The sequence below is a fragment of the Pelodiscus sinensis genome, chromosome 3, assembly GCF_052426305.1.
Source record: "Pelodiscus sinensis isolate ZL-2025 chromosome 3, ASM5242630v1, whole genome shotgun sequence".
NCBI lineage: Eukaryota > Metazoa > Chordata > Testudines > Trionychidae > Pelodiscus > Pelodiscus sinensis.
This window is the reverse complement of record NC_143054.1, coordinates 196,721,705-196,735,690: the sequence shown is the minus strand read 5'-3', so window position 1 is coordinate 196,735,690 and position 13,986 is coordinate 196,721,705. Positions and strand designations below refer to the sequence as shown.

The window sequence follows — 13,986 nt, the reverse complement described above, 5'->3', positions numbered from 1 at the left end:
GTAATTTTGGAGCATGGCTCAAACCCTAATGCACAGAGGATCCAGGTTGGCCCAGATCCTGAGTATGGGGCAGCCAGCTGCCCTCTGAGCCAACGCAGTTTAACTGGGGGCTGTAAATCTCCACAGTGGACCTGTGACATACTCCCCATACATATGCGGGGCTGAGGGCTGTATGGCTACCTTGGTGGCAGGCACACACCTGTGCCCTTTAAAGCAGCTTTCAACACACACACACACACACACACACACACACACACACACACACACACACACAAAGTCAGCGCTGCTTGGAGAAACAACTTAAACGGTAAATATTTGTGCAACCGCTATGGGTTTCTTCAGGAGACATGCCATGCAAAGGCATTGCTCCCCGTTTCTCCGCTCTTCCTCCTCACCACAACATTCACTGGTGCTAGTGTGGAGCTGTTTGGTGAGGCTAGTATAGGAACATAGGTGCATTTCCCCTCTACACCAGTCTGTTTTTCCTTTATTATTGCACAATTTCTACTCCTCTCTGTGCAACAAAGAGGCGTGTGGGGTCCCCACCAAGCTACTGCAGGGCTTGATTCAGCAAATCCACACTTACTTGAGTAATCCTGAATTATACCAATAATTTCAGCAACTGTAACAAGCCTAATTGTATGACTAAAAGTTGGCAGGCCCGCGAGGTATGTGTTTAGAAAGGGGTGATGACACTGAGATTTTTGGAAAATAATGTTGCTCTGTTCTAAGGCAGTCTTCAATAAACAGAAGAGCGACGCTGCTGCGATTGATCTTCCAGAGTTTGATTTAGCGAGTCTACTTAAGACTCACTAAATCAAACTCAGAGGGCACCCCGTCAGAAGGTAGCCTTGTGCGAGAATTAAGGGAAGCTGACAGGACTGTTTGCTCCTGTCGGCCTCACATTTTGGGGAAACTCGAAACAAGGTACATCGACTCCACCTACATAATTAACACAGCTGGAGATGCCAATCTTGATTGGACCTTCCTCTTTAATGTAGACCTGCTTTAAGGGAGCCCTGAGCCTGCGACGTAGCTAAACCTCTCCTAGGCCCACGCTTAGGTCTCATTGCAGTCAAAGGGACAGCATGTGCTTTATGGGTCCACAGAAAGGCTTGAGAATGTGATCCCAATGCAGAAAGCAAATAGGAACAACCCATCATTTTTACTTTGGCAAAAAATCATGACTTTTTTATTTATCTCATAATTTGCAAGGACTTGACTCATGAGCTTCGAGCACTTGGGTCTGGCAATAGTGGGTTGGATTTCCCTTCTCTCCCCCCTTTTTTTTCTTACAGTGCTAGCACTCTATTTCCAACCATAGCCCCAAGGCAGCTCATTCTCCACTACCGCATACGCCAAATAAGAGAGGATCTTGGGTTAACTGGGAGCATAAGCAAGGGGAATGTCCCCCTAGATCTATGCCCTCCCCATTCAGCAATCCCCAATTTTACGGAGTTCTAAATATTTCACTGTCTGCTCCTTTATCCTTTCATGACATTCTGACACACCCTTACATAAGGGCTTTAAACCGATTTGCATGTCCTAAAACGTGGGGTGGCTCTGTTTGGATTTGGTTTCCATGTGAAAAAGGAACCAAAATGGGGAGGAGTGGCTAAACCTCAGTTACTAGGCCATCTATTCTAATTACGACTTTATTTTTAGTCAGAAAAATTATTCTTTTACTTTGAATTCAAATAACAGAAGCCCTCCTTTTGTTCCAAGCTGCAAGGACTAGCTTAGTGGACAAAGCGAATCCTTTCTTAATCATCTTAATCTGTAGTCCCTTCAGAGGAGAGCCAGCGACATCTTAGAATTAATTCACTGCAACAAGCTTCTTCGCTCAGATCTCAGTCCTTTATCTCCCCTTTAGGATCCAGATTTTTCCCTCCTTAAAAGTTCAAGTTTCAAATGGAAAGAAAATGAAGAAGTCAGGCTAAGTGGTGTTTGAAACTTTGCAGAACTCAGAAGGGCCATACTGGGTCAGGCCAAAGGTCCATCTAGCCCAGTATCCTGTCTTCTGACAGTGGCCAATGCCAGGTGCCCCAGAGGAAATGAACAGAACAGGGAATCACCAAGTGATCCCTCCCCTGTCGCCCATTCCCAGTTTCTGGCAAACAGAGTCTAGAGCAGGGGTGGCTAACCCGTGGCTAACGAGCCGCATGAGGCTCTTCCCCCCCGAAAGTGTGACTCGTGAAGCCGCCCCTGTGCCCCTGAAAACGGCCCCTGTGTCCCAACTCCCTGTGCTCGCCCTGTGGCGACTTCAAGATGGCGGTGGCCGGTGGTAGCCTGATGAGGCCAAAAAGCGTTTTTTTAAAGGGGCAGTCTTTTTTTTTTTTTTTCTTAACAATTTTGTGCTGTATTCACTGCTATTTTGGCTTTTTGTTCAGAATGGGTTGGCCATCCCTGGTCTAGAGACACTATTCCTACCCATTCAGGCTCATAGCCATTGATGGGCCTATCCTCCATGAATTTATATAGCTCCCTTTTGAATCCTGTTAAATTCTGGCCTTCACAACATCCTCTAGCAAGGAGGTCCACAGGTTGACTGTGCATTGTATGAAGAAAAACTTCCTTTTGTTTGTTTTAAACCTGCTGCCTATTAATTTCATTTGGTGACCCCTCATTCTTGTGTTATAGGAACAGGTAAATAACTTTTTCTTAATTACTTTCTCCACACCAATCATGGTTTTATAGACTTCTATCCTATCCCCCCTAGTCTCCACTTTTCTAAGCCGATTTGTCAGATGACATGGTACTGAGCCATGGTCTGATGAACTTAAAAATTGCTTCACAATTAATCTCAAGGTATTGGCTGGCCAATACTTGCATGAATTGCATTGCACAACTGCTCTTCCCCTTCTGCAGAATGGGACAAATTTCCCATACTCACTGTAGCGGGGTGTGTGTTACGAAAATGAAATGAGCAAATCATATAGAAGAACTTGCACTTTAAGGTGGATTTATTCCCTGAAAGACAAAACAAAGAGAAGGAGATCGTCTAAGGCTGGGGATTTCAGATAAGCCTAAGGAAATTCCCAAATCCTACCAAAATAGGTCCTGCATACCCCTAGTTTCCTTTGGAAGTCCCAGCCCCCACCAACACAGTAAGAACAAGTAGCAGTATGGACTGACTTCAGGATGGAGTTGCATTGCTGGTTTTCATGGCTTTAATGACTCTACGCATGCTTCACGAAAGCGAGTGTACAGACAGCAGGGGTGTCATCAAGGCACTGTCCCCACATGCCTTCTCATGGCTTGGCATGATGCTGCAGCTGCTTTGCCTCAGTTCACCCCGTACAGGGTTGCCAGCCTCATCTGTCCAGGTCACTACAAAAGTTCAATCCTTACCCCTTCCAGGGGAGTGGATTCCCAAGCCACACAAAATAAGAGAGACTTTATCCAAGCTGGGTTTAGTGCTCAGCTCCTCAGATGGGTATTTGCCCATCTGCTCTATCAGCCTTACTCCGGGGCCCATCCTTCCCCTCACATGGGGTCTTACTTGCAGGCTCCTGGCTTCATAACCAGGTCCCTAATAAACCCGGGGGCCGTGTCCAGACTCAGGGTTTTTTTCGGGAAAAGTAGCCTTTTCCCGAAAAAACTTCCCCTGCGTCCAGACTCAAGCCGCATTCTTTCAAAATTATTTCGAAAGAACGCGGCTTTTCTTTCGATGGCGGTAAACCTCGTTTCACGAGGAAGAACGCCTTCCTTCGAAAGTTCCTCTTTCGAAGGAAGGCGTTCTTCAATGTAAAGAGGCCGTCTTCGAAAGAGAGCATCCAGACTCGCTGGGTGCTCTCTTTCGAAAAAGCGGATTTTTCTTTCGAAAGATCCGCCTGCAGTCTAGACGCGATCTTTCGAAAGAGCATCTTTCGAAAGAAGCCTGCAGTCTAGACATAGCCTTAGAGTCCAGCATGGTGGGCTCTGACCAGCCACCTTCCTACATGGGCTCTGGCTTCGGCCAGGCTCCTCCCTTCAAGTGATAGCAGTTGGGTTGCTCTCCGTTCCGGCCAGCTGGTCGCCAGTAGGGGAACTCTTCCCATTTCAGCCCCTTCCTACAGACTGAAACCCATTACAGCTGCAGCTGCTGGGGCTGACCATCCTTACTGCAGCTCATGAGCCTGTTCCAGCCTGGATACGGTCTGCATACAAGGGTAGATGACCAACCTTGCCACATGTTTACAATTCAGGGCACCTGCTTTGCTCAATTAATAATCTGCTTCCGAAGAGATACAATATGAACCCACTGGACTTCTAGACGTGCGGTTCTCAAACCGTGGGTCGGGATTCTAAAGTGGGTCACTGGGGCTGGCGTTAGACTTGTTGAGGCTCGGGGCTGAAGCCAAAGTCTGAGTTCCACTGCTCAAGCTTGAAGCCCCCACATTCTGGTGCCCCCCATTGTGGCAGGGCTTGGGCTTGGCTCCGGGGCCATGAGGTTCAGGCATTGGTTCCCTTCCGAGGACCATGCAGTCATTTTCGTTATCAGCAGGCAATCACAGTGCAATGACGTTCGAGAACCCCTGTTCTAGACATTCGGCTTTTGGTAAAACGCTTCCTGATTCTTCTGCCATGAGGTTTATCGGATCTTAGTCCATACTCAAAGAATGCAACTGGTGTTTCCATGACAAAAAGCCCTACATTCCTCCCATCCCCCCGTCTCCAGTGCCAATGGGTTTAAATCAAGCCAGAAGTGCTATAAAATTCAAGATCGGACACTCACTGCCCAATCGCAGGTGTTTAATGTGAAAACTCGCAAAAGTGGAGGCCAAGTAACGTTAACTGAAAGGCGGAAATCCTCGAGGCGCACCCCTCACACATCAGTCGGTCCTGATCCCACAAAGTGCATTTTCACAGTCCATTGTGCACGTGCTTTTTGCTAAAGGGAATGTAGGTATGATGTACGTGCGGCAGCAGTACTCAGCCTGCTAAGAATCAGCCCTTATTTCCTCTGTCATCATCAGGTTTGGTACTTCATCATGTGATGCACTTGAGGCTGAACCTGGGCCCATGGGTTGTCAGACTCAACACAAGTTCATTTCATCATCATCAAAAACCATGGGCTCAACGCCCATTGGTGTCCAACGCCCATTGGCCTCCCTCACTATTTCCTTCCATCTTTCCCTGTCCAGTACAGAGTGGTTTAGTTTCTGTAGACTAGCTCCGTACCAATCTACTGTATCATCTCCCCTTTCTCTGCGGGGTCTGCCTCTCCCATTCAGACCATCCATTATGCCGAATACCAGGGTCTTAACCTTTCACTCATCATTCATTCTGCAGATATGCCCAAACAGCTGGGTGCTTGTAATTTTGTTTCACTTGCATTCATTTTTTTTTATCATTTTCAGCCTCGTCATGTGGCTGTGGAGCGAAACTGTTTTTTTAGCAAATGAAGTTTTGCAAGCCTTGATCTGTGGCACTAACGTTAGTTCATAATGGCCCCGATTCAGGAAAGCACACACTCAAAGCTAAGCAGTTATCTATGTGCCTTTCCTGAATAGGGATGCTTTCCTGAAGTGGGCCCTAAATTTATCCCTGAGTACTTTTTCCTAGCTGAACACTGAAGATTAGGATTTGGGGGTTTGCTCCTCCCCCATGTTCCCGAGGACCAGTCATGTTCACTTTGAGACAGTGGACACTGGATACTCCTAGTGACATCTGACTGCACAGACAACAATTACAAAGTTCCCACTGATTTCAGTGCATCCGGGATTTTGCCCTTTCCCTACAACACTGCGGCTACGTCTACACTGGCCCCTTTTCCGGAAGGGGCATGTAAATTTCAGCAGTCGTCGTAGGGAAATCCGCGGGGGATTTAAATATCCCCCGCGGCATTTAAATAAAAATGTCCGCCGCTTTTTTCCGGCTTTTAAAAAAGCCGGAAAAGAGCGTCTAGACTGGCCCCGATCCTCCGGAAAAAGTGCCCTTTTCCGGAGGCTCTTATTCCTACTTTGAAGTAGGAATAAGAGCCTCCGGAAAAGGGCACTTTTTCCGGAGGATCGGGGCCAGTCTAGACGCTCTTTTCCGGCTTTTTTAAAAGCCGGAAAAAAGCGGCGGACATTTTTATTTAAATGCCGCGGGGGATATTTAAATCCCCCGCGGATTTCCCTACGACGACTGCTGAAATTTACATGCCCCTTCCGGAAAAGGGGCCAGTGTAGACGTAGCCTGCATGTTCCATGGCATTAACTATGAGCTGTGTTACAAAGGTGTGGATAAATTGCCAGACTGGCTTGCCCCTCGAGTTCAGTGATCATTCAAAGCTTAAGATTTAGCAAAATATCTGCTTTATTTTATGCCTGGTTGTTCCAACTGGCTGTGCTCAACCACTAAAGACACAGTTCCCAATACCACACCTGTCTGATCCTGATTGATACCACTGATTCCGAGGAAAATACAAGAAACCCAGGAGGAAGCAGTAATGAGATATTCTGCCCTGGGGCAAATTCCCTCCTGACCGCCAGTAGTTAAGAGGTTCATTTGAGCCCTGAAGCATGAGGATTTATACCCCTGCCAAACCTCTTGACTATTCTTTAGTATTATTTTTGCAGAATTACATTCCACATGTAGCATTCATTTACAGTCTGTTTGTAATTTCATTGATTATTAGTCATCTTGCAATTGGCAGGCAATAGAACCAACTTCCCTGCCCAAGGCAGTATTGATGTTGGTCTCCTGCCATGTCCTATATTGCACAAATCAATGGCATGTTGTTTACTGAGAGCTCAAATAGAGAGGCACATTCCCAGCTCCCCTTGCAAACTGGCTCCCGCCTGCCCCTCTGTGCTTGGGGTCAGGAGCACACTAGCTGCCAGCCCCGCCTCCAGGGAACATCAAATAGTCATGTAACCACTCAAATTTGATGCGGTTACATGATTATTCAATTACACGACATCTAACATCCCTCGTTTCTGGTGATCCAGCTCTGAAGGCAGGGCAGAAGGAAGGATGGTTATACCATGACCTCCCTTTGTGTCAGGATCTCCTACTTAAAGAAATGCTGAGCCTTAAGGCCTTTTCGTGTTTATATTTTGCCATTTTAAAATACTACTAACATGTCTCTTATTTCTATGGACTGTATTAAATAAGGCCTGTCAGCTAGGGTGTAATCAGTGGATAGCCTCTAATCTTGCACATCCACATGAATCGAATGGATGTCACAACTATTGTGTCAATATGCTGAATACATAAGGAATATGATCACATCCAGACCGAGCCGTGACTTAAATGAAGAAGAAGAAGCGACAAGCTCCAATTCTATGCTAGCATGGCTCTTCAGTTCTGTTTACTTCCCCTTCAACAGCTCACACTCAGACCACGTCCTCACTTCCTGGAAGATCAGCGCTGTGGAGGTCAATCTTCCGGAGTTTGATTTAGCGGGTCTAGTAAAGACCCGCTAAATCAAATGTTGAGGGTGCTCCTGTTGACACTGGTACTCCCCATATCGCAAGAAGTAAGGGAAGTCAATGGGAGCATTTGCTCCATCCAACTCCTGCTATGAAGACAGCACTAAAGTTCGAATTAAGATACATCAACTCCAGCTACACAAGTAATGAAGCTTGAGTTGCATATCTTAATTTGAACTTCCATGTAAGTATAGATATGGTCTTAGAGGGTGCAAACTTACCATAGTCCCATAGTCATATACACTGCCTAAGGTTGTGGCTCTTTCTATAACCCCTTTCCAGGGAAAGAAAACAGAGTCCCCTGCGTAGGTTACCTGGCTAACATAATGATGTGGGCAGCAAGGGAGATTGGAAGAATACAGTGTCCCTCCTGTGCATGTGGGCAGGAAAGGGTGAGGAGTGGGTGGAGTCCTATTCCTGCCCCCACCCCACTATCTTCCAGCCAACCCAGTTGTGCTGGTACACTTGGGAAGTTATGCACCAGATTGAGGGTTTCCAATACGGAGGTGCTGAAGTACTTTGCTGAATCAGAACCTTATGGTTGCAGTACATTCAGATACTGCCTGGTACTGTTTATTTGGTTTAAACAACACTATTTTCATGGGAAGTGAAATAATAAATTGGGGAGGAGCATTTCTATAGGCTTTAGATTTTATGAAAGCATGGCTTTGTGCCATTTTCATTAGGGGACCAAATATCAGGTGGCAATTATATAATCCATCCCTTTGTCCAAGCCTTGTATGTGCATGTTTGGCAGAGAAACGACTAAGTTGTACAACTGTGACTTTTATTTAAAATTGTAATATTTGGCCCGGGAGTATGGGGGAGAAGAGATAGAAGTGGAGAATGCCAGCAGCAGCTGCAGCAGATAAGATAAAAAAGTAGGTATTTTGGTTAAGGAAATCTGATATTCAATCATTAATGGCAAATAGGAAAATACTGAAAAGACCCGAGGGTTTTTATAGCACCTTTGCCAGAAGGAGAAAGTGAGTCACACACACACACAAAAACACTTCAACAACATATTTATAGATTTTAAAGCTATTATGATCATCTGACTTCCTGCAAAACACAGGCCATAAAATTTCACCCAGCCATTGCTGCATGAAACCCCCAAGCCTTTAGTGGAACGGATGCAGTGTTCCGCCACAGGTGTGTCATATCCCAGAAGGGGAGGACATAAAAAACAACTGGGGATGCATTGCATGACGTTGAAAGTTTTATTACTAACACAAACATTTTCTAACACAAAGAAAATCTCAGTCTCCACACACCCCTAGCATGTACAGAACAATTAGGAGAGCTAAGCCTGCCTACACTTATTAGAAAAGTCAGAGTAAAAATGCAACAGGGGAGTTGTGAAATGTTTTGAGTTCAAATGAGGGGTAGCCAAAGTGGAGAGGCAGAGAAACGATGAGTGTTTTCTAGAACCTGATCCAATCTCTCTTTCCAGGGATGGACAATCCATAACATCCACTGGTGGATTTCAGCCTGCTGCGCATTCCTTACACAACTCTGGATTATGCTGTGGTCACGCCTGACAAAGGACACAAGGTATTTACTGGACAGTCTCATCCGTCTGCTGAATTGGTTTGATTCTATGCTGTGTATTGCAACCAGTGCACCTGCCTCGAAGCAAGTGGCTGTTTGTAACACTGGTCCCTCTGTCCTTTAGTTTATTGTAATTAATTTGTTTGTGTTAATTTTCCAAGGGTCAAAATAGACTTTAAATAACGCAAGCTCTCATTTGCACTGTGGGGTAGCTTTGTTTCTGGCCTCTTATGCGTCTTTCCAATTGGAAAATCATGCCTGATTGCAGTTCACACCTTTTGAGCTACAACCCCAGGAGTAATACTCTAGAACGCTCATTCTCAGAGGAGGTTTGGCAAGCTCTTCGAAGGCCATGGCTCATTTCCCAAATCTATTACCCATGTTGGATACCTTCTCTGCAGTAAGTGCAAAATTGCCTGATTTCAGCCCCCCAGATGGGACGGAGCCATTCTGCACAGCATTTGCCTGGTAATAGCCAGGCTGTCATCTCTCATTAAGGGATCTAATTGAAACCAGATTGGCAGAAGTACTCAGCACCCAACAGTTCCCCCTGTTCTCATTTATGCTGAGGGCCCCCGATTTGCTGACTTCTAGTTTAAAGCGACTCTGCAGAGCATTCAAAATCATCTATGCAACTGCATCACTTTGGAAACAGGACTTTTAGGGTGCGTCTACACTGCACCGTAACTCGAAATAAAAGATGCAGTTTGAGCGACGCAAATTGTGTATCTCATTTCGATGCTATTTCGAAATAGCTTATTTGGTCATTTGATGCTCTCTACACAGCGCCAAATTTCGAAATAAAGCTCTATTCCAAAATGTCCTCAACTCCTCATAGAATGAGGTTTACAGGGACATCAGAATAGCGAGCCCAAAATAACAGGCTTGCTGTGAAGATGTGGGATAGCTATTTCGGGACACTCTGGTATCCCGAAATAGCATTGCAGCGTACAAGTACCTTTAGGAACCTACAAGCTTAAATCCTACTAACTTGCAATAAGACTCAAGAGCCTAAAAGCTAGATCTTCAAAGATATTTGAACACCTACCTGGAAGGATCTGGGGCTAACACATTTTCTTTTTGCAAAGTGGAGTTAACATCTTAAGCAACTAAAATGGATTTCCAAACATTACACACAGTACCGCACAGGATTGGGCCTTTCCATCTGTAACTGTGAAGATTCTATGGCTAGAGTTCTCATTTTTTTTAGAAGTTTATTCTGATGGATGGGGAGTGGGAGGTTGTGGCAGGATTAGAGCACATCTTTCTCCCTGAGCACTCCTTAAATGCCCACTTTAGAGAGCCAATCATCTGCCACTTCTGAATTATCCACATGGGAAAACACGATGACCTGGGAGATAAAACACCTTTTCCAGAATGGCTAACGAAAAATGCCCCCCAGGATTCTGTTCATCCACACCCCCCCCCCTCAGCCCCTGCCCACAACACTCCTCCCCAAAAAGGTAATTCTGGAATAGCAACCAAGAATAGAATCGTGGGTAAACATCGCACAGAATTGGGGCTGTGCGAGAACAGGATGTTACTGGAGAAGTGGTTTTGTAAACTTTACTGTATTAGCGGTCAAAGTTCGCTATATTTTTGCTACCAATTATTTGCCTTAATATACACTGGTAAATTCTGCTCCTTTCGTTCTGAATTTCAGGATAAACCATGGACATATTCATCACTGGCTTTGGACATCCATGCATATTCATCCACCGCACAGAAAGAGTCTGCCCTCACTCGCTAATACACAACATAAAAAGCAGCTGGGATGGGGTTGATTTCAGCAGCTGCTGCTCCCCACCATGTCTAAGCTGATGTTACTGCGTGTTCTCAGCTTCCCTGCTGCTAGCTAAATCACCATTTAGCCCCGTATCTGGGAGTTCCTCGCTGTGACTCCCAGTGGGCCATTAGCTGTCTTGTTCCCTTCAGATCACCAAAGAATCTAGTGGGCCAGGAGGCCAGGAACTCCCGCAAAGGGTCAGGAAACAGCAGCCGTTTGGGGTTCACACCACTTTGCTCTACAAGTTTAACCAGACCCACCGATGGGGAGAGGCAGAGGGCAACTGCCCCAAGGCCTGGCAATTCAAAAGGGCCCAGCTTTCATGGCATTTGGCATCAGCTTCTTTTAATCTCTGATGTTCCCTCTCCTGCTCTCAGACTAGCTTCCCACACTATACAGTGTATATATTTGCTTCTCCCACACCAACAGACTATTCCTCTGGAAATCCGGCTAACTAAAATCATGCTGGACCACAGATGTTCCTGGACCAGAAAGTGCTGGGCTAGAGAGGTTCAGCTTATACAGTGAAGTTTGCTGAAACTGATGGAGGGAAGCCAATATACATTTATCCTCCTCAAGAGCCACTCAATCCAAGTCCATCAAACAATCGCCTGCAAACTCAATCATGCAGAGCATGGAGAGTGCATGAAGCAGAAAGCAGCGTGTGCACTAAAAGACACCATTGTATGTACAGCTCAAAAGAAGAAAGAACTCACTAAACTTTAGAAAACGAAGGAAAACAGAAGTGAAGGCACCATGCGACTGAGCGAGCTGGACTGAAAACAAAAGACGGCGACCTCCCAGTTATTACCAGCCAACGAGGAATGCTTTTTACGACGTCAGTCCCAGGACAAGTCCCATATAAGTGTGAACCTGGCAGGACTGCTTCACAATTCTGACATGTCCAACTTCACATTTTTCTGCAAAACAGAATAGGAGTTGTCCCCAGATCTTGCATTAGAGACTCTCTACTTGTCCTGTAATTGAACTACCATGTCTCAGGCCCATAGTAGGGCTCAAAGCTATTTTGACACAACAATCTTATTCCAAAGGCACTCTTTAGCCATCTGTTATACACTGATCCTGCTATATTCACAAGTCCTTAGCTGAGAGCTCTAACAATACAGAACTTTCTCACGAGCTAGGGAAAACATACAGAAGGGCAGACGGCTGGTAGTTGCAGAGACTCTGAAAAAAAACACGTGGACCAGATTGTAATTTTCCAACCAGAGCAAGTAAAGAAATCCCAAAGAAGTCATAGACAAGAAAACAGTCCATTTTCACACTGCACATTTTTAGACTGGAGTGTGCTATATTCAGTGCATTCATTTTTAAATAGCTCCACACCTTGCCTCGGCAGCCTGTGATCGACACAGCTAGAGATCAGGTGTGAGATTTATATTCTAATCTGCAGACATAGAGATGGGTGAAGATTTTCAAGTGACTAGTGACTTTGGGTGTCTCTTTGAGGCACTTACAGGGTGTCGATTCTCAGAGCATGGCTGAATATGCTGAAAATCAGGCTCCTTTATGGTGTTCCAGACACTCAAAAAATGTGATGCTCAGAACCATCAGTTGCTTTGGAAAATCATGGCCTTGAACCCCAGTGCCTGGAACCCAACTTGGCTCATGTGGGAGTCATGCCCACACTTAATACGAGCTACTTGAAGCACAGAAAAGATGCAACGCCTCGAAATGCTCGTGCATGAAGCCAAAGCTCCATCCCAAATGTTCTGCAGAGAAAAGTTCTGGCAAAACGCCTTCTCTGCCCCTCTCTGCTCGGTGGCACCCCGAAGGAGGCACAGTTGCATCCAAAACGCCCATGCAGCTGCGTTTCACAGCTTGTTATTCAGAGCAGAACTGCACTTTGCCATGTTCAGAATTACTTCCCTGTAAATCATCAAAGGAGCTCGCAGCATTTGTCAGGCAATGCAGAAGCTGAGGAATTGCAAGCGAACTGGCAATAAACCATCCACAGCTCACTTGACATGGACTCTTCCGGGTCACATTGGTTACAAAGGGGAACACTTGAATTTTTTTAAAAACAGACATTTCTACCAAAGAGGCAGCGTTCACGCAATGGCTTAGCCCAGGTTTGGATTCTGCCATCCTTCCTCATACTGAGCAGAACCTTGTTTCAGGAGCACATCCTATGGGATTGTCATGGAGTAAAGCCCCACTTGGCATCAGGATGGGTGCTAGACTCATGACAGCTTTGCCTGAGTGAAGACTGCAAGCCTGGACTTTCAATCTGCATAGATGTCCCTGTTCGGCAAAATACGGGCACCTACCTTACCAAAGCGCCCTTCCAGATTCTCTCACAAGCACTGAATTTTCAAACTACTTCATCACAAAAGAAACTCGGGACCAGATCCTCACACATATTTAGGATCCTAACTTGCACGGAACTCAAGAGACGCTGGGAGCTTACACAGCCTAGAGAACCAGAGACTCAGTTCTTTGAGTGAACAGGTTGTGACGGCGCATTGGGGTCCCCTGCCTCCTGCACCCCCGTAGTGGCACAAACTGACTCCACCAGCCAGTAGAATAGAGGGAGTTTATTGCTCCTCCAGGATACAGATGTAATCCGGTCACAGGAACTGGGGCTAGGATGCCTTAGCCCCCCCTTGAGATGGGGGAGACTGGGCCCCTAAATCCCAGCCCCTTTTCCTAGGCTGTCTCCTCCATGATCCCAGACAGAAACTAACTCACTCAACTCCAGCCCTGGCCCCAGCCAGGGCTCCACTCCCCTTCTTCCCATTGTTCCGCTCCCTGGGAGATACTCGTCAGGCAGGTTCGAAGCCCCCTTGCATAATGATTCATCCCCTGCCCTGCTGGGCCGTGCTGCAGCCAGCAGCCAGTGGAGGTCACTCACAACCCACTGCCCAGCATAGCAACCAGCAAGGTACCCCTCACTACGTCACACAGGTCCATTGGAGAAGGTATATGGCCAGCCTTCCAATGGCTGGATGGCTTTGATCATGGGATGTATTCTTTAATCATCTTCACTTAAATGATTCCGCCAACTAATGGAAACAGCCTGGAGCATGAGAACATAATCTTGGATGTTGGTGTCATGTGCGTCTGAGTGCCCAGCTGAAACTCTAGGATGAGCAAATGTCTTGGAAATTACTAAAACGGTCCATTTAAATCCTTTAAAATAAGTTCATGTAAAATTGGGTAGCACTTCAATTAGCTTCTGAGAATGCAACATGCCACCCAAAGATGAAATTATCACCTGGGGTTATT

At 46.1% G+C, this 13,986-nt stretch overlaps 1 protein-coding gene and 1 long non-coding RNA gene across 8 annotated transcripts in view; one reads left to right on the top strand and one right to left on the bottom strand.

The window, feature by feature from the left end:
• SLC24A3 (solute carrier family 24 member 3) overlaps window positions 1–13,986 on the bottom strand; it is a 347,553-nt gene that overhangs the window by 230,193 nt on the left and 103,374 nt on the right. The window lies entirely within an intron of this gene.
• Window positions 1–13,986, top strand: part of LOC112545065 (uncharacterized) — a 61,519-nt gene that overhangs the window by 434 nt on the left and 47,099 nt on the right. For 3 of the 4 annotated variants that reach the window (XR_012903058.2, XR_003088478.3, XR_003088476.3), the window contains exon 3: window positions 8,854–8,954. This is a non-coding gene — a long non-coding RNA (uncharacterized LOC112545065). Of the gene's footprint in view, window positions 1–8,853; window positions 8,955–10,614; window positions 10,773–13,986 lie in introns of those variants that run through there. The other variant, XR_003088475.3, reaches the window with a different exon arrangement.